General features: G+C 46.8%; 1 protein-coding gene across 1 annotated transcript in view; it reads left to right on the top strand.

The window, feature by feature from the left end:
* The first annotated feature begins 13843 nt into the window (after positions 1-13843).
* Positions 13844-20634, top strand: part of KRT222 (keratin 222) — a 235361-nt gene continuing 228570 nt past the window's right edge. The window contains exon 1 of the mRNA XM_069237608.1: positions 13844-13978. The gene's annotated coding sequence lies outside the window, so the exon portion shown is untranslated. The remainder of the gene's footprint in view (positions 13979-20634) is intronic.

Genomic DNA, 20634 nt, shown 5'->3' with positions numbered 1-20634 from the left:
CTTGCTTTTTACAATATTTTGTTTCCTTTTGCCTCAGATGTAATTTCTTTCAACTTCTTTTTGTCCTTTATTTACTTTTTGTCCTTATGTGTAGTAGCCTAGCACATGCCAATTAGTTACTTGATACCTTTGAGGGATTCCCATTGTTTAGAGAGGTATTTACATGATTTCAGTTTGCAATAATGTATAGAAGGGTTGGACGTTTATTTTCAGAGCACCAAGTTTTGCTATTAATATTTTGTATTGCAGTTATTGAATATTTAGTTTGTCTCATGTTAGTCTGCCTAAATTTCTTCTGCAGTTTTGGTCACCCAATGTTGATACTATATTTTTAACAGTCTGGTTTTGATAACTGTTTATATTACCCCGAGTGTTAATTTGTAATAAACCCTTTAACTTTATTTTCAATTTGGATTTTCATTGTGTGGCCAAATTGGTCATATTGTGAATTAAATGTTGATTGTTATGATAATCGCTCTTACCCCCTGCTTCGGATAAAAAAAATCTGGCTTCTCCCATAGGGAGGGAGATCTTAATTGAGAAACAGTAACAGGGTGCTAGTAATAGGGATTTAGGGAGTCCTATTATGAACTTGTCCAGACTAAGTCCAAATTCTGATCCCATGGTTTGTTCAGAGGACTAAAGGAGTTCCAGCATCATTCTTTTCCAGCAGATGTGTGATTATTATTAGGATTGCATTGCCTTGGTTTAAGATCTGCAGTGAAGTGTGATGTTTGTGAAGTGTTTTTGAAGTTGTGTGAATGTCGTGTTTAATGCTAAAACGTTGTGTTGGTTAACGGGTCTGTCATGTCCTAAGATCTCGTCATAATGCACAAATGTAGAAGACACTTGGTTAATTAATTGTGGTCTGCAATGTGAGGTGCTCATTGTGAGACATTGTCGACAGAACCAGTAGTATTCCTGGTGTGAGTATGAGATGTTGGTATTAGTGAATCTCGAGTGCATGGAGAGGAACTGTATCAATCTGATTGAGATCCACTGTTAAGTCTCATTCACAGTATTATTGGGAAAGTTTAGTGACAAAGTATAGCTCAGAACTATTTTTGAAGTGTTTGATTACCTGATCCTTTAGTGAATTTTGTTAATTTTGCTTGCATTATTTTGCATTTAGGTTTGTGTGAACGAGTGATTGTGAGAGAAATTGTAAAGGAGAGTGAGCTGCTGTAAGGAGTGAGATTGACGTCATAGTGTTCAACGGTGGTATAGGTTGGTTGGTGTGAAGCTGCGCTGGTATTGGTGGGTTACATCACAGAGTGTTGTGCTTGTATTGGGTGCGAATGCCAAAAAGAGGATATGGGACCAGAATTACTTCCTGATTGCAAAAGAAAAGTTAATTATAGTTTATTAAACTTGATTAAGAAGTAAGTTCTTTAGCATTAAAAAGTTTGATAAAAGATGATGCATTTATTCTGGTTAGTAAGGGAGTAGAGACTTTAACCGAAGGTACTCCGGGTCAATATGTACTATCCAATGAACGTTTTCATGCATGTCGTTGGCTTGAGCAATGCCGTATGGTTACAGAGAAAGAAGCATTTCCATGCTAATGAACATTCAATTTGAGAACTATGGAGAACCTGAGTCTAATTTTATATCAGATGAAACTGCCCCCTAGACCTCCTCAATTTGAAGCACTTAATACTTGGGAACACATAGCTCATTAGAAACAGAAAGAGAAGTATGAGGGAAGAGTAAGGAAAGCAATAATAACTGACACAGAGGCAAGATGGGATAATCAACAGAAAGCGTGGGGAGCAGATATAACAGAGGGAACTAGACTATATCCTGTTTTAGCGAGTGAAGAAAGAGAAGGCACTAAACCAAGGGGAAAGAAAATGACAGAACACACAACAAACACGGAAATTAAAGCTGGAGCTTATGAGAATTAATCAGATGATTAATTTATAAATCAGTTACCGCCTCCATACAGAACTATGCAGATAGGGGAGTTAAGTGAGACACCGAGGAATGTGACTTTTGATATGCCTACTGCACTGTTGAACAGAGCCATGCCATGGGTGCATTTCCTGCCCCAGCTTGCCATGGCTTTACTGGAAAGTTAAATAAGACAATAACTAGTTTACAGAACAAAATGTGAAGAAACACACACATGCTATGACACCGATTGATACATCTATATCACACAGTGCTAATACCAAAAAAATAAGTGCATTAAAAGACAAATTATCTGAAAGATGACAATAATGATTATGAACTTATGTTATCACTCAGTAGAGTGCATTTTGCTGGTTATTAAACATCTTTTACAAGTCGAACATAGGCACACAATAAGGCATATTCAGGCATATTTCCACAAACCATAATTTGACGACTCAAGATATATGGATTTTTGTGCCTGCAGATGAGACTTAGTAAAATAGAAAATCTGCAAGAATAGAACTTTTTCCACAGTACTAAGTTAAATATAATGGGGCTGTGGTTTTCCCAGAGCAGGGGGTAGAGGCCGGGTCATTCAAATTGCTGTGAACACACTTAAAGTTGAAGTTATGAGAATATTCACGTTTACAGTGTTATTTTCACTGCATCTGCAAGCACACGTTTATTCCAAAAAAAAGGTTGGAGTTGCAATGAGGTAGAAATGCATCCCATGTGCCTCATTTTTATTGGAGTTTATATGAAAGGCTGTCTCCGCAAGAACAAATGTTTTTCTTCTACAAAGAAAAGGAAAAATATTGTTTAATATGCTAATGCACATTTCTGCGTATGTACTCCTGAAGGTTGCCTGCCACGTGCAATCCCTAGCAGCAAATTTAAAGGAGGAGAATCTTTGGCAGTCTATGATTTGAATAGATTTGGATTTTTGTGTATTCACAGAAAGGAAAACGTCTGTGCAAACCTTGGGAGGAAATGTATGATGCACAGATTTTTGACTTTCAATTGTTTTTTAAGAAGTGAATTCTAAAGGCAAGTAAGAAATAAGACTTTATTGGGGAAATAGCAATATATCAGCTAAAAGCAATAGACCTCATAACACTGAGATTGTGTGAAAACTAGTGTCTCACAACTTTGTTTATTTTTTTTTGCTTTGCCAGTTTGACAAAGGTGGGAGGTGACGGATCTTAAAATACCTAACTAACATGAGAGGAAAAGCCTGTGTGATACTGAGGAACATTCATTCTGCCTTTCAGGATCACAAGCAGCATTGCAGTAAATTGCCACCACAAGAAGTCACACACTGCAATTTCCATTTGCAAAGTTTCTTTCCTTATAAAGGCAGGAGGTTCAGTGGTGTGGATTTGCCATTGCAGGGCTACCTAGCAGGCTGAATCCAGCCATGAGTGGTACTGGATCATCTAGCTGTGGGAAATCATTCTAAATGCCCACTCCAAGTGGACCTGCAGCATTGAGCAAAAACATTGCCTTTGCAAAAGCTTCCTACTTTGGAGACCTAATTTAAAAACTGAAATAGACACCAATAACCAGTTCCAAACTGCAACTACATCAAGTTGTCATGCTACCCATTCAGCATAGTTCATATGTCACGTTATGTTATGTGTAGCGCACATCTCCGCTAGGAGGGTACAGAAGGGGGTGGTGCCCTGGCAGAAACCTATTTGAAGAGCCAAGTTTCCAGCTTCTTTTAGAAATCCAGGACACCGTTTGTGGCCCTTTTCATTCCAGGCTTTAAGAGCCAGATATAAGAAAGTGCAGTGTCCAATTGTGGCTCTTCTGTGTAGGAGGGGAAGCTGCGAGCAGAAGGTTGGCTGACTGGAGGTGTTCGGTTGGGGTGTGGAATTTGATGCAGCTCTTCAGCTAAGTAGCACCTAGGTTGTGTAGTGATTTATATGTGTGTACGAGTAGTTTGAGAATGGTTTTGCAGGGGGAGCCAGTGCAAGTCTTGGATGTAAGTGGCTGTGCAGGTGCAAGGTGGAAGGGTGAGCTTGAGCCTGGCCACTGGGTTCTGAATGACCTGGAGCTGCTTGGTGAGTTTGGCAGAGATTCCAATGTACAGGGCATTTCCGTAGTCCAGTTTGCTGGTGAAAAGTGTCTGGGTGACTGTTCGGCAGGTACTGAGTTCAATGCCTCCTGAAGATTTTCCTGAGGATCTTGAGGGTGTGGAAGCAGGAAGTAGTAATTGAGTTAACTCAACTGGACAACAATAGTTGGCTGTCAACCACAATCCCTAGGAGGCTTGGCTGGACAGGATGGGATTGGGTCCCAGTTCAGATGGCCACTATGCAGAGGACCAAAGTGACAATCCCTTCCCAAAGAGTACCACCTCTGCCTTTAGGAAGTTGGATTTCATCCAGAGGTCAATTTCTGGCACACACCCTATAAACTTCCCTTGTGTGCTGATGGTGCCCTTGGAGAGAATAAGTTGCATGTCGTGGGAATATGAGATGATGTTGATCCATTGATCGTATTGGTTGAGCCCATTGATTGACAGGAAGAGTTGACAAGCGGAGCCATGCTGCCATGAAAGAGCTTGGGGCTCAATGATGATCCATGGGAATTATTAGACTAGTATATTGGGTTCAGAGGTAAAAGGAACGAGGCTAACCTTTCTGCATGCACCCTTGAGGAGTGATCCACTGAAGTGCTGTTCAAATTTCGTGGCGGATGTTGGATGAAGATAGGGTGGGCAAGATTAAGGAGGATGAGGGCTGCGGTGTGGTCTTGATCCATCATTGTCAATGATGGTCCGGATGTCATCTGTGGGAGTGATGAGGGTGGTTTTGGTCTGTGGTTCAGTAAGAAGCCTGTTCAGATAGGTCCGGGAGGTCGTTCTAGATGAGGTGGTTGGCGAGTCTCATATTGAGTTTCCCCAGGACTCTCGCTGGGTAGGTTAGCATAAACCCATGTCCCCATGTGTGTACAACTTGATCAGTCAGTAACAACAAATAACTGGTGTTAGAAATTGGGTCTCTAGTTGGCAGAGGTATGTACCCTGTCCATGTAGGGACCACAGTCCTAGTCAGGGTAAGTCACAACACAACCTAACTTATCCTCTGCCCACCCTCTGGTAGCTTGGTATAGAGCAGGCAGGCTTAACTTAGAAAGCAATGTGTAAAGTATAGATGGAATAACTCTTACAGTAACACAGTGAAAACACCATAAAAAGTACTCCACACCAGTTTAGGAAAATAGATATTATTTATCTGAATTCAACAAGACCAAAAAGACAAAAATCCAATATGCACAAGTCAAAATATCACATTTGAAAGGTTCAAGTAAATCTTAATCCTTAGGAATCAATGGATGTATCTCTTTAGCACAAAGTATCTGGGATGCATCAAAAATAACGATGCTATGGGCCGCAGAGGAGGTGAGGCATCGGAAAATCAAGCAAAGCGTTAATTTTTACTGTGCGGTGGAGGTGATGGGTTGATTCTTTGCTCATGTGAAGGGCAATGTGTCTATTTCTGGTTGTTAAAAATGGGGTCTCTGGTTGGCAGTCAGTCTGCACTCTGTCCAAGCAGGGACCCTCACTCTAGTCAGGGAAATTGAGATACACGCTTAAGATAACCCCTGCTCACCCCTTGATAGCTTGGCACAAGCAGTTAGGCTTATCTCAAAGACAATGTGTAAAGTATTTGTACCAACACACACAGTAATACAGTTAAAACACTGCATTAGTTTAGAAAAATAGGTAATATTTATCTAAATCAAACAAGACCAGAATGACAAAAATCCAGCATACACAAGTCAAGATATGAATTTTCAAAAGAATAAGTCTTACTTCATAGAAAACAATGTAAACAATGATTTTACACAAAGTACCTGGTTTGAGTCGAAAATAAAGCTGCACGGGCGAGCATATGCCGAAAAAGTCCACGATGTGTTGATTCCTTACTCACAAATGAGGCCCTGCATCGTTTCTTCTCCGATAGTGTCGGTGATGTGTCTTTTTTCTCTCCCGCAAGACAGCAATTTGTCAATTTCCAGATGGGTACCTCAGATCCGCGCAGGCCTGCGTTGATTTTTGACACCCATCGATGATGCGTGAGAATTCCGGTTGCATGGTGTTGGAAAACCGTGCTGCATGGGGTTTGCGTCATTATCAGCAGCCGCAAGCGGGTGTTGCCTTGTTTCTCCAGCCACGATGCATCGATCTCCCAGCCGCGATGCAGGTGGGTCATCGATTTTAGCCGCAAAGCGGGTGGAGCATCGTTTTTCAGCTGCATTGCAGGTGGTGTATAGAAATATTCCCTGCCTGGTTTTCGGTGCATGGATTTCAGTCCTTGTTCTTGCAGCTTCACCTCTCAAAGGCCCAGGGACTGGCTAGGGCACCACTTTGCAGGACAGAAGTCTCAGCAGAGAGTCCAGGTGCTGGCAGAGGAAGTCTTTGATGGCCCTGAGACTTCAAAACAGGAAGCAAGCTCAGTCCAAGTCCTTGGAGATTCTTCACAAGCAGGAATATACCATAAAGTCCAGTCTTTGTCCTCTGTCAGGCAGAAGCAGCAACGGCAGGCCAGCCCAGCAAAGCACAGTCACAGGCAAATGGGCAGTACTCTTCCTCCTGCTCTTCTCCTTGGCATAGGTTCCTCTTGAATCCAGAAGCAATCTAAAAAGCTCGGGTTCTGGATCCACTACTTATACCCCTTTGTCACTGTGTAGAGGGGATTCACAAACAGCCCAACTTTCAGTCTGACCCAGACAGGGAACACACAAGCAGGCAGAGTCACAGAATGGTTTAAGCAAGAAAATATCCACTTTCTAAAAGTGGCATTTTCAAACAAACAATTTAAAAACCAACTTTACCAGAATATGTATTTTTAAATTGTGAGTTCAGAGACCCCAAACTTGACATCTTTACCTGCTCTCAAAGGGAAACCGCACTTTAAGCATATTTAAAGGCAGCCCCCATGTTAACCTATGAGAGAGATAGGCCTTGCAACAGTGAAAATTGAATTTGGCAGTATTTCACTGTTAGGATATGTAAAACGCATCATTACATGTCCCACCTTTAACATACACTGCACCCTGACGATGGGGCTATCTAGGGCTTACCTTAGGGGTGCCTTACGTATATAAAAAGGGAAGGTTTGGGCCTGGAAAGTGGGTACCCATGCCAGTACGAATTGGCAGGTTAAAACTGCACACACCGACACTGCAGTGGCAGGTCTGAGCCACGTTTACAGGGATACACATGTGGGTGGCACAATCAGTACAACAGACCCACTAGTAGCATTTGATTTACAGGCTCTGGGCACCTCTAATGCACTGTACTAGGGAATTACTAGTAAATCAGATGTGCCAATTAAGGAGAAGCCAATTACACATACATTGACTAAAGGAACACTTGCACTTTAACACTGGTCAGCAGTGGTAAAGTGCCCAGAGTCCCAAAAACAGCAAAAACAGAGTCCAGCACACAGTCACAACATGTGAAGCAGAGGCAAAAAAGACTGGGGAGACCATGCCAAGGATGCCAGGTCTAATACTTGTCACGCAGCCTAGGTTTCTTACTGAAGTGCAAGATTTGATGACAAATTTAATGCCAAGGGACGATGCATGGAAAATCCCAACAGGCTGTGATGAGGAAACAGGCACTGCGTCGATTGTGCAGGCCCTGCGTCAGTTTTTCAGCTGTGAGACAGCCGCTTCATCGATGTTTCTTTCACTGTGAATTTTCCCCCTTAGGTGAAGTCTTTGATGGCCCTGAGACTTCTTAACAGAAGGCAAGCTGACTATCCCTTGGAGATCACTTGTGGTGGCAAAGCAAAGTCTTTCCAGCAGAGTCAGGGAGCAGCGGGCAGCAGAGCAACAAGCAGAAGAACAATCCTTCCTGAAAAGCAGTCCAGATGAGTCCTTTGGGCAGCACTACAGTCCTTCTGACAGAGTCCAATTGTAGATCCAGAACTGTCTGATTTTTAGGGGGTCACAGACCCAGAATATATACCCAGATGTGCCTTTGAAGTGGAATAGACTTCAAAGAGTGGTTCTGAAGTTCACCAGTTCCCCTTTGAACCTAGTCCTCTCTGCCAGGAGATCTGTGAGGGGTTATCAGTCCTTTGTGTGGGGTTAGGCCACTAGCCTTTGAAGTGTTAGTAAGAGCCCCTCCAACCTTCCTGCCGAGGAAGACCCAACAGTATGCAGATAAATGCAGATGCAGCCGAGTGTCCTGTGTTTATGGCTGTCGGGGTGGAGTGCACAAGGGAGCTGTCAACCAGCACACACAAGACATGGATTGGAGATAGGGTGAAAGGCACAGAGAGCTGTAAGTGCAGATACATGCCTACTTTATAAAAGTGGCATTTCTAAAATAGTAATGTTAAATCCAATTTCACCAGTAAGCAGGATTTCTCACAACCATTCCAAACATACCACATATGACAATCTTCAGATGAGAAATTACCACTTAAAAGTATAGAAGGGAATTTCCGATGCTGGCTTATGAAAGGAGCAGGCTTCACAATAGTGAAAAACGACTTTGAGAGTTGACTTACAAGTACATGTCCTGCCTTTTACTTACATAGTGCCCTGCACTATGGGCTAACTAGGGTGACATATGTAAAAAAGAGGAGTTAAAGGCTTGGCAAGTAGTTTTAAATGCCAGGTCGAAGTGGCAGTGAAACTGCATACACAGGCCTTGCAATGGCAGGCCTAAGACAGGGTTAAGGGGCTACTTATGTGGGTGGCACAATCAGTGCTGCAGGCCCATTAGTAGCATTTAATTTACAGGCCCTGGGCGCATCTAGTGCACTTTTTCAGGGACTTATAGGTAAATTAAATATGCCAATTGGGGAGGACCCAATGTTGCCATGTTTAGGGGAGAGAGCACAAGCACTTTAGCACTGGTCAGCAGTGGTGAAGTGTGCAGAGTCCTAAAACCAACAAAACGAGAGCAGAAAAATTGAAAAAAGTAGGCAAAAAGTTGGGGGAAGACCAATGGTGGCTGCCACAAATCTCAAGTGGAGGGGCTAGCATGAGAGCAGCACCAGGATTGGTCTGAATGACAAGGTCTGCCACTTAGACAGTGCATGGGAATCAGTGCTGTTTCTTCAAACCGACTGTGCAACACAGCGGGGTCAGAGAAACCTAAGTGTGCATGTCTGTTTGGCCGGCCTAAAACAGCAGCTAAACTGACATGCGCGCTTTTAAGTGCACCCCAGTGACTCCACTCCTCCTCCAGGGGGCCGGTCCCACCCCTCACTGCACAAGCTGGCTCACCCAGCAGCTGAAAAATAAAAAGGTAATAAAATATTGCTATATTGTCAGCTTCTAGCTCTGAGCCAGTGGACAACACTACTGGGGAAGACCAATCAATCAATCAAAAAAATGTATAGAGCGCGCTACTCACCCATGAGGGTCTCAAGGCGCTTGGGGGGATAAAGGGGGGGCAGGAGGGTCACTGTTCGAACAACCGGTTCTTTAAGAAGAGCAGGAGGTCTTTGGTTTTGCGAAGGTTGGTGGGGAGGGAGTTCCAGGTTTTGGGGGCGAGGTAGGAGAAAAACCCGCCTCCTGTGGTGGTGTGTTGGATGCGGGGGACTGTTGCTAGGGCGAGGTCAGCTGATCGGAGGTTGCGTGTGGGAGTGTGGAAGTTCACTCTTTCGTTGCGGTAGGTTGGGCCGGTGTTGTGGAGGAATTTGTGTGCGTGGATGAGGATCTTGAATGTATTCTCTTGTCTATGGGGAGCCAGTGAAGGGATTTGAGGTGTGGTGAGATTCGTTCGTGGCAGGGGAGGCCAAGGACGAGGCGTGCGGCTGTGTTCTGGATTCCCTGGAGTTTGTGTTTGAGTTTGAGTGTGGTTCCGGCGTAGAGGGCGTTACCGTAGTCTAGTCTGCTGCTGATGAGTCCATGGGTGACTGTATTCCTGGTCTCTGGGGGAATCCATTTAAAGGTTTTTTTTAGATTGCGGAGTGTGTGGAAGCCGGAGGAGGTTAGAGCATTGATTTGCTGTGTCATGGAGAGGGAGAGGTCCAGAATGATGCCAAGGTTGCGTGCGTGTTTTGCGGGGGTAGGTGCGGGCCTAGGGTGGTGGGCCACCAGGAGTCGTCCCATGTGGTTTTGTTGGGGCCGAAGATGATGATCTCGGTTTTGTTGGAGTTAAGCTTGAGGTGGTTAGTTGTCATCCAGTTGGCGGTGTTGAGGAAAGCAGTGTGTAGGTTGGTTTTGGCGGTGGTGGGGTTGCGGGTGAGGGAAAGGATGAGTTGGATGTCATCTGCGTAGGAGAGGAGAGTGATTTTGTGTGATCGGAGGATGTTGGCTAGGGGGATCATGTAAATGTTGAAGAGTGTGGGGCTGAGGGAGGACCCTTGGGGGACTCTGCAGATGATCTTGGTAGCGGTGGAGTGGAAAGGTGGAAGGCGGACTCTCTGGGTCCGGTCGGTGAGGAAGGAGGTGAGCCAATCTAAGGCTTTGTGGCGAATTCCTATGTTGTGGAGGCGTGTGCGGAGTGTGTGGTGGCAGACGGTGTCAAAGGCTGCGGAGAGGTCTAGGAGGATGAGTGCGACGGTCTCGCCTTTGTTGACTTTGGTCCTGATGTCGTAAGTGCATGCGATGAGGGCGGTTTCCGTGCTGTGGTTCTTGCAGAACCCGGATTGTGAGGGGTCAAGAGTGTTGTTTTCTTCGAGGAAATGGGATAGGCGGGCGTTGACTAGTTTCTCAGCAAACCTTGGCGGGAAAAGGGAGGAGGGAGATGGGGCGATAGCTGGATAGGATCTCCGGGTCGGCTTTGTTTTTTTTTTAGGAGAACAGTGATTTCCACGTACTTCCAGGGGTCTGGGTAGGTGGCGGAGTCGAAAGAGGAATTGATTATGTCACGGAGTATGGGGGCGATGGTTGGGCTGGCTTTGTTGTAGATGCGATATGGACAGGGGTCGGAGGGGGATCCGGAGTGGATGGAGTTCATGGTTTTTTCGGTTTCTTCGTGTGTGGTGGGGGCCCAGGTGGTGAGTGTGGTGGGAGGGTCACGAGTGGGGGTTGAGTTGGGTGAGTGAGGGGTGTGTGTGGTATGAAGCTGTTGTGGATGTCCAGGATTTTGTGGTGGAAGTGGTTGGAGAGGGCGACACATAGGGGCTGTGTGTGTGAGGGGTCTATGTTGCTGGCTTTGGGTTTGGCAAGTTCATTAATGATGGTGAAGAGTTCTTTGCTGTTTTGAAAGTTGGTGTCAAGGCGTGTCTTGTAGTGATCTCTTTTGGCGGTGCGTATGAGTTGGTGATGGGTGCGAATGGAGGCTTTGATGGTGGAGAAGTTGGTTGTAGAGGGTTCTTGTCGCCATATTTTCTCAGCTTGGTGGGATTTGCGCTTGGAGTCTTGGAGTTCGGGGGTGAACCATGGGGTGTTCTTGATGTTGCGGGTGGTGATGTGTTTTCTGAGGGGGGCTAGTGTGTCTGTGCAGGTGGTGATCCATTTGGAGAGGTTGTGAGCTCCTGTGTTGGGGTCGTTGGTGTGGGGGGGGGTTGTGAGCCAGTTGGGAGTTCAGGCGTTCTGTGGGGATCTTGTCCCACATGCTGTAGGGTGTGGTGTGCTGATGGTGGTGTGTGGGGGATTTGGTGAAGGAGAAGTAGATGCAGTGGTGGTCAGTCCAGAGGAGTTCGGTGGTGTGGGTGTAGGCTATGTGTTGGCTTGAGGTGAAAATTGCGTTGAGCGTGTGCCCTGCTGAGTGGGTGGGTGCGGTGACCAGTTGTTTGAGTCCGAGGTTGGTGAGGTTGTCTATGAGGGAGGTAGAGTTGTGGTCTTGTAGGTTTTCCAAGTGAAAGTTGAAATCACAGAGGAGGATGTAGTCTGTGGAGGTGAGGGTGTGTGAGCTGATGGTGTCGGCAATGGTGTTGCAGAAGGCGGGGTGGTCCTGGTGGTCTGTAGATTAATGTACCTCTGAGGGTGGAGTTGTTAATGTGGATCAGGAAGTGCATGTGTTCTGTGTTGTCGATAGTGTCTTGGGAGCTGGTGGTGACTTTGATGGTGTCCCTGTGTAGGATGCCGATGCCACCACCTAGCCTGTTGAGGCAGTCTTTGCGTTGGAGTTTGTATCCCTTGGGGGTGGCGATAGCTATGTCGGGTTCCGAGGAGGGGTTGGTCCAGGTTTCTGTGAGGAAGGCGATGTCAGGTGAGTGTGATGTGATGAGGTCCCAGAGTTCTATGGCATGTTTGTGAAGGGAGCGGGTGTTGAGGAGCAGGCAGTTGAGGTGGTTGTGGTGGTTGTGGTGGGTGGTATTGTTGTGGTGCCTGAGGGTGTTGTTGCGGGGTGTATTCTGGTTGTGGGCTGGTGTGCGGCGGGGCTGGTTGGTGGGGGTGGGGGCAGAGCAGTTGAGTATTGAGTTGGGGGTGTTGTGTTTGTTGTCGGGGGTCGCTATGGTTGGTGTGTGGTGTGAGGGATGAGGAGCAGGAGAAATGACAGGTGTGGCAGGTGAAGGAGCCATGAGTGTGTGTGTGGGGCTGGAAAGGGTGCAGGTGGGGCGGGGGCCTGGGTTGAGTGAGTGGAGGGTGAGGGGGGAGTAGGTTTGTCTGAGAGGGGCAGGGGGACTGGCGCTGGGCGCGGTCTTGGCGCAGACAGGCTTGCCATTGGGGTGCCTTTGGCGCACCAGCGGCGCGCCTGCTGCGCACGTCCGCGCCGCAGCTGCCATAAATGGGGGGAAGGAAGGGGGTGGCAGCTGGGAGGAGGGAGGGCTGTGCGAATGGGAAGGCTGGAGGGGTGGGGCCACAGGGGATGGCAGCGGCGGGAAAATTTGAAAGAGAAACTGAGGTGAAGAGGAGGGGGGAGGCGGGAGGGGCCACGGGGATGCAGCGGCTGGGGATTCAACAAGGAAGAGAAATGGAGGTCAGGAGGAGGGGGAGGCGGGAGGGGCCACGGGGACGCAGCGGCTGGGGATACAACAAGGAAGAGAAACAGAGGTGAGGAGGAGGGGGAAGGCGGCCGCGGGGACGCAGCGGCTGGGGATTCAACAAGGAAGAGAAATGGAGGTGAGGAGGAGGCGGGAGGCGGGAGGGGCTGTGGGGACGCAGCGGCTCGGGATTCAACAAGGAAGAGAAACGGACGGTGAGGAGGTGGCGCGGGGCGGCGGAGCGGGGAGCGACCTGCCTGCTGAAGCAGGGTCAAGGGTTGCACCTCGTTACCGCATCGTGGCTGCAAAATGGGGGCGCGGGAGGGAGTGGCAGCTGGGAGGAGGGAGGGCTGAGCGAATGGGAAGGCTGGGGGTGTGGGGCCGCAGGGGATGGCAGCGGCGGGAAAATTTGAAAGAGAAACGGACGGTGAGGAGGAGGGGGGAAGTGTGAGGGGCCGCGGGGATGCAGCGGCTGGGGATACAACAAGGAAGAGAAACGGAGGTGAGGAGGAGGGGGAAGGCGGGAGGGGTCGCCTACGGCTGTCAGGTCTAATAACTGGACAACTGGAATTTTCTCTATGGAATATGGCCCTTATGTGCAGAACACTACACCACTACAAGTCAAACAGTAACCAGAACGATTTGCCTTAATAAAGTGCCAGAATGCTCATGGGTGTTATTAGGGCCAGATGTATCAAAGGGTTTTACCCATTCTGTGTCTATAAGAAAATGCTATAGTACATATGGCCCTAAGAGCTTAAACTGACTTTAATATTAAAATAAATTGTAGTAAAAAAAGGCCCATTATTGCTGTAATCTTACAAAATATTCCACCCCCTACCCATGTCAATAATGAAACGAGGCTGGCCCAGTACGTTCGTGCCCCTGACCCGCATTCTATGATGACCTCAACATTGGGACTTGCTGCTTAAACCCAACGCATGCAAGGAAGTACGATGCCAGCAGCGCTCAGAATAGCTGTGCGCAATTATTCTGTTAATATATTAGCCCGGCGGGGGGAAAGCGGTTACAGCAGGTCCAAAACCTGAAAGACAGCATTCCGAAAAAAAACAACGAAAAAAAAGTGTGAGTTGCTAATGTGCAAGCGAGACATCTTTTCGTAGCCTCAGATTTTTTAAACGCAAGAAATAAATCCAGGCGGATTTTCTTTCAGCTAACTTGGTCGGCGGGAGGGAACTGAACGGAGCTCGCGGTGCGGGACCCCTGACGCGGTAAGTAGATAACTTGTGCGTAATTTATCAGGCTCGCATCTGGACGGAACAAGCGTCAGAAGGAATAGTAAGTAACTTTTTGCTTGTCAGTTGTGTCGTATTCGGATAACAACAGTGCACACCCGCATTGTCCCGCTCGTGCTGGCGGAGTCCCGCCTGCCCTCTCTTGGGCTGTTGTAGGGGTTCCCGTGTGTAATGTGACAACGCAACCATCTTACATTACACGCGCCGGAATGTAATGGGACACGCAGTGTACTAACGTGAAAGCCTTGCCTGTTTCCCCCTCCCCACCCTTGTCTCATATGCTATTTTCCTGCAAAAAACATGCCGAGGTTTTCCCTTTTCGGAATTAGGAAAGGTGCGCGTGGAAAGCAGGTAGTAGTGGAAACCCAGCGAGAAAATGATTTCAGGTGTCTGTAAAGTGGCGGTTGAGCTCGTGACTATAGTGTTTACTAAGTCTGTCTGATGACAACGTCAAACAACAACGTTATTTTATAGCAACCAATGCAGAGTCACCTGCAAATTGTGCTAGAACGACACTGCGTAATGCCAGGAGGGTCCTATGGAAAAGGCGTGTCTGAAAATTGTCTAATGCAATTAGGGACATCTAATTATGGCGGCTGGAACAAATCATTATGAAAAATGTAGTACACTTAACACCACATGAATGGCGAGTCTAATTGCGCATACTATGAATATGTCTGAATACAATTAAAAACACATAGGTGTGGTGTCAGTAACATGCCAGTAGACTGTCTGGACATAATAGCAGTGGTGTCTAGGACAGAGGATTATGGTGTTTCCGGAAATATTTTTAATGCAATAGGAACATTAGAAGTATGGAGATATTTTTTATGGAATATCAAGGTATGATTTGAGGAGCACACAGTATAGGTGCGGCCCCTTGAACATATTAATATTTTGCTTCTGAAAACACTTGAATCCAATTAAGAACATTAAGGTGTGGTATCTTTTATACATAGGTATGGAGTCCAGAACATGTGGGTACGGCCTCTAGAACACATGGTGTTCCTGAATATTATATTGCAACTAGCAACATAAAGGCTGACTAGAACATATATTTGCAGTATCTGGAATATATAGCCATGGCGTCTCTGGGACTATGTCAATCAAATTAGGAGCTCAGATGTGAATTTCATAATGTGATTAAAATAATTTAGGTTTGTTGAAACACATACTTATGGTTCCTGACAAATTTATGGAAGGTACCTAGAACATATGGCCATGTCTTCTGGATCATATGAGCATAGCATCTCTGAAAATGGTTGTAATGTATTTAGAAATATGAAAGTTGTGTATTTGGAACATATATGCTTGGTGTCTGGAATTTGTAGGCATGGTATCAGAAAAATATTAATATGGTATCTTTGGAAATAGTTTAATGTCTTTAGCAACATTTTTGAGTCTGAACATATGGCATTTGGACGCTAAGGATAGAAGACATGGGTATGGTATGTATTAACATATTTTATTGCAACCAAAAGCACACATGTACTGTATCTTAAACTTAAAGGTATGGGATTGGGTATACATAAGTATGAGGACTGGTGTATGTAGGTGGAGTGTATACAATATATCTGTATGGTGCTGAAACATACAACATGAAACAGGTTTAGGTTTGGCATCTTCATAAATATTTTAATGAATTATTAGCATACACAAATGATGTCTAGGGCATTTAATCCGAGAGCTTTGTAATACATTTGGGAACTTATGCAGTAATATATATGTGTGTTGGGAACATACAGCTGTGGCTTCTAGAAAATGGACTAAAGTATACAAAAAGTGATAGATGGAATGCTTGAATTGATCTCAGACTCTGGTATCTAGTCAGTGCCACATCTCAGTCACATGTTATTTTGCACACTATCCCACCTCAGTTTGAACCCAGCCATATGCAATTCCGTCTTGATCCTACTCCATTGGAACAGTCCAGCCCAAACTGCCGGTCCTCCCTAAACCGGAACACAAGTAACCCAGGACTTGTTTCATCCTAGTTAGGACTCATCAGCCAGGCATATCTTGGTTAATTGAGACAGTGTGCATGGGGCCCATATCTGGGCAAACCCTTCCCATTTAGGATGCCACACTAAAGTATACTAAAAAAGTGATGGCTGGAATGCTTGAATTAGTATCAACCACTGGTAATTACACGGGGTTGCATGTAATTACGTCATTATTTTGCACACCATGTCACCTCAGATTGGACCCAGCCATATGCAAATCAATTTTGACCCTGTTCAAGTGGGGACAGTCCATCTTGAACTGCCAGGCCAGAGCTGGAACTCTTTCAAGCATTACATCTATCACTTTTTTGCATACTTTAGTGTGTCACCCTAAGTATATACTTTTTTTAAATCTAGGAAATGGAGGCATGTCATCTAGAAAATATGGGCATGGTGCCTCTGGAAATATTTGTATGCAATGTGGACCATGTTGCATGGAACATACACAGTCGGAATGATGTATGGAGCATGTAGGTATATTACCTCAAAGTACAGGTACGACATCTGCAACATATGAGCATGCCATCTCTTGAAATATTTTCCTGTAATTTGGAACATATGGCTATGGTGTCTTGCAACTATATCAATGCAATTAGAATCATGTAGGTGTATTAGAAACAAGTACACCTTGTGACCACCAATGCATCCATTTCACCTTTAACACACCCACCGTCATCAGACCCCAACACCAACCATGACATAGAAATTGGACAAGAATAACCGACGATCAGCTCACCGCTGCCCTCGCCATTGCTGCCCTCACCATCGCACACAACGACGACCCAAACACCGCAACACCACCTTCTATAAATGGATCGCTGACTGTGCCAACACCATAGCCCCCCTAAAAAAGAACTACAGTACCCACGCAAAGAAAGCCAGCTGGTTCACCGCTGAACTCCAAAAATCTAGATGCACTTGTCACCGCCTTGAGAAAATCTGGAGAAACACCCAATCCACAGAAGCCCATAGCAACTTCAGAGCCGCCACCACCGCACACCACCAACTCATCAGAAACACCAGAAAGAAAGCCACACAAAACAGAATCGCCTCACAAGCACACAACAGCAAGGCACTCTTCAGCATTATCAAGGAGTTCACCCCAACCCGACAGTTAACAACGAACATCCCACCATCAAAGGACCTCTGTAACAGACTCAACACCTACTTCCGCCACAAAATCAAGACCATCTACTACAGTTTCAGCAAAGACAACCTATGTGCAGAACCCCATCTACCCAATCCCGACACCAACAAATCAACAATCACCACCTGGACCCCCCTCACCATCGAAGATACGTTGAGAACAATGAAGTCCATACACTCCGGGGCCCCCACGGACCCATGCCTCCACCACATTTTCAACAGGGCCGCAGACACCTTCGCCCCCAAGCTCCGCCTCACCATCAACTACTCACTGGCTGCCGTCACCTTCCCCGATGACTGGAAACACATCTAAATCAACCCTCTCCTCAAGAAACCCTCGGCAGACCCAACTGATCTCAAAAACTTCAGGCCCATCTCCTTACTTCCATTTCCTGCGAAAGTCATTGAAAAAGCAGTCAACCGTCAACTCACCACGTTTATAGAAGACCACAACATCCTCAACATCTCCCAACAGGAAAAACCATAGCACCGAAACAGCCCTCCTGGCCGCAACAGATGACATCCACTCCGTGGTGGACAAGGGAGAGACAGCGGCACTCATCCTACTGGACCTCTCGACGGCTTTCAACACAGTCTCCCATCACAGCTTGATAAGAAGACTCCACGAAGCCCGCATCAGAGACAAGGCCCTCAGCTGGATCCAATCCTTCTTCTCCGGCAGAATTCAACGAGTGAGACTCGCCCCCTTCCTCACAGATCCCACACCCACCACCTGCGGAGTGCCCCGGGGATCCTCCCTCAGCCCCACGTTGTTTAACGTCTACATGGCCCCGCTAGCCACCCTCGTCAGAAGTTACGGAATAAACATCATCTCCTACGCCGACAACACCCAACTCATCATCTCTCTCTCCAACGAACCCAACAAAGCTAGATACAACTTCCATGAAGGCATGGAAGCAGTCACCAACTGGATGAGAAACAGCTGCCTCAACTCAACGCAAACAAGACAGAAGTACTCATCATTGGCCCTCAACCCAATGCGTAAAATGACTCCTGGTAGCCACCCACCCTCGGAAACCCACCCACCCCCTTCAGCCAAGCCCCCAACCTCGGAATCATCCTGGACTCCGACCTCTGCTTGAACCATCAAATAACTCAATCACCTCCACCTGCTTCCGCACCCTCTTCCTTCTACGCAAGTCCTTCAAGTGGATCCCCCTCGAACATAGAAAGACCGTCACACAAGCCCTCATCACCAGCAGTAGTGGCATGTTATTATTAACAATAATGTATTAGGCGGAGGCAGGCACCTACATGCACAGTCATATTCTCACAAGCACACATACATATTCACATTCACTAGCACATGCATGTACACAACCATCCACACTCAGACAATACACAAACATTCATACATGCACGCATGCACCTAAACAGTAAGAAAATGTACCATGATGCAGCAGTGACAGCAGGTCCAGAGGTTGGTGGGAGGGGAAGCAGAAGGCACCAGAAGGGACTAGATGGTCTGTGGGGGGAAGGGATGGAGAAAACTAGGAGATATCGCCACCACCTCTCATTGGCTGACCTTGTCATGGGTCAGCCAATGGTCAACCATTGAGCGGAGGGCTTTCTCTAACTTCTCACAGAGTGGGATGCGGTCAGTGAGAGTTGCTGACTCCACCCATCTCTGTGATGAGACATCACTGATATACAGCCAATCCTGAACACTTCACTAAAAATTGAAGCACCCAGGTCTGAGTCTATCAGAGACCCCGCCCTTGTTATGAAGGGGAGGCTCTCACAAGACTTTGTTGGGTTGAGGATGTCACACCCCCAGGCCTATGAAATGTTTAGCTTGACAAAGCTTGGCTCAAGCTGCTAGGCCATGTGCATTTAGCACTGTTGGAGCCTGGCTGCCTGACCCTGAGATAGTGAGTGCCTATCAGACTGACATTTGCTTAGCCTCACAGACACTCATCATGCTTGAGGGAATGGGGCCAAACTATCACCCATACCACCCATAATGACAGACCACCCCTGCACATTGGTATGGTGTGTGAACCATATTCTTATTGGCCAGATACTATTGCACACCTGCTGGAAAACAAGTTACAGTTGCTGCCTGTTAGCACTTTACTCTCTCTAGTCAGCAGACATGGGGTACCATAAAAGTTGACAGGAGTTAGATAATCAGCTACAGCATGACACAATAAAGGCTATTCAATAACCTAAATGTACAGCAAGTGATTTTTCCTTCAAAGAAGAAAAGGGCAGCTCAGGGATCTTCAGAACTGTTTAGGCTCAGGTGCCAAGTTTTCATAACTCAAAGTAAAATCAAAGAAGGACCAGAAAATCTCTTTGTCCAAAACACTAACAACACAGACAGGTCATCCATGCACAAATGTCCAAGTCGCTGTAGTAAAGGAACCAGCCTAGGACCAAATTGCTTCCTATATTTTCAGTGTGGCAGATGTAGTAGTGGGGGAGAACCTATTATGAAATCACAGAGGTCTTTTCCTGCTTGTTTCTCAGCATCTCCTGATTATGATCTTGAATTTATGTTGGGGTGGGCACCCATTAGATGGATGGCACCCATCGTCAGTAGCTTCACCAATTTCCCATGGGAATTGATTAGCGTTAGAAGCTCAACCACCATTTTATAAGTCAGCATTAGTGGAATGGGATGGGCTAGAAAGCCGGTTCAAACCAGGTTCGAAGGGTTGTTGATATTCTCAGGGATGTAATAAAGCACATACAGTCCCTCTGGTGCAGGGTGCCTCCACCCCTCAGGAGGTCCCTATTCATCTTAAGGCTTATGAAAATCAGTGAGTTGATTAAGTCTCTAGGGCTCCCTTAATACTTTGTGGGGGCAAAGGGGCAACATTATGGGGGTCATTATGAACACAGCGGTAACAACCGCTGGGGTCATTATGAACACGGCGGTAACAACCGCCGTGTTCATGCTGGCGGTCAAAACACTGACCGCCAGCGACCCCGGAACCCCGCCGACCAAATTACGAACATTGCTGTGGGCCGGCGGGCGGAAACATTGTTTCCGCATGCCGGTTCACAGAAAGGCCCAGCCGGGACATTGTCAATGCCTCTGTACGGCCGGTGCAGTTGCACCGGTCGTGCAGCTCACTGCCCGAAAATCAGGCAGTGACCTGCATGACGGGGCTCTGCACCGGGGCCCTTGCCCATGCAAAGTGCATGGGCCGTCCAGGAGCCCCCAGGGGAACCCTGGGTCACCCCCTCTGCCACCCTTTCCTGCCAGGAAAAGGCTGGCAGAAATGAAAACATTATCTGCAGGATAGCACAGCTACCCTGGTGGATAGTGTTTCAACTCACCGCCAGGCTGCCTGACAGCGGGAGCCTGGCGGTGGGTGAGGGCTGCCGATGGTGGCCCTCTCCATGTTCAGAATATGGCAGTTTGGCCTGCCATGCTGGCTGGCGGCTTTAGCCACCAATGGCGGGCCAAACCGCCATGTTCATAATGAGGCCCTATGTGTTATACCACTGTAT

Source organism: Pleurodeles waltl, chromosome 6 (assembly GCF_031143425.1).
Source record: "Pleurodeles waltl isolate 20211129_DDA chromosome 6, aPleWal1.hap1.20221129, whole genome shotgun sequence".
In the NCBI taxonomy this organism is placed as follows: Eukaryota; Metazoa; Chordata; class Amphibia; order Caudata; family Salamandridae; genus Pleurodeles; species Pleurodeles waltl.
Note: the sequence above shows the minus strand (reverse complement) of the source record. Positions and strands in the feature narration are given on the sequence as shown.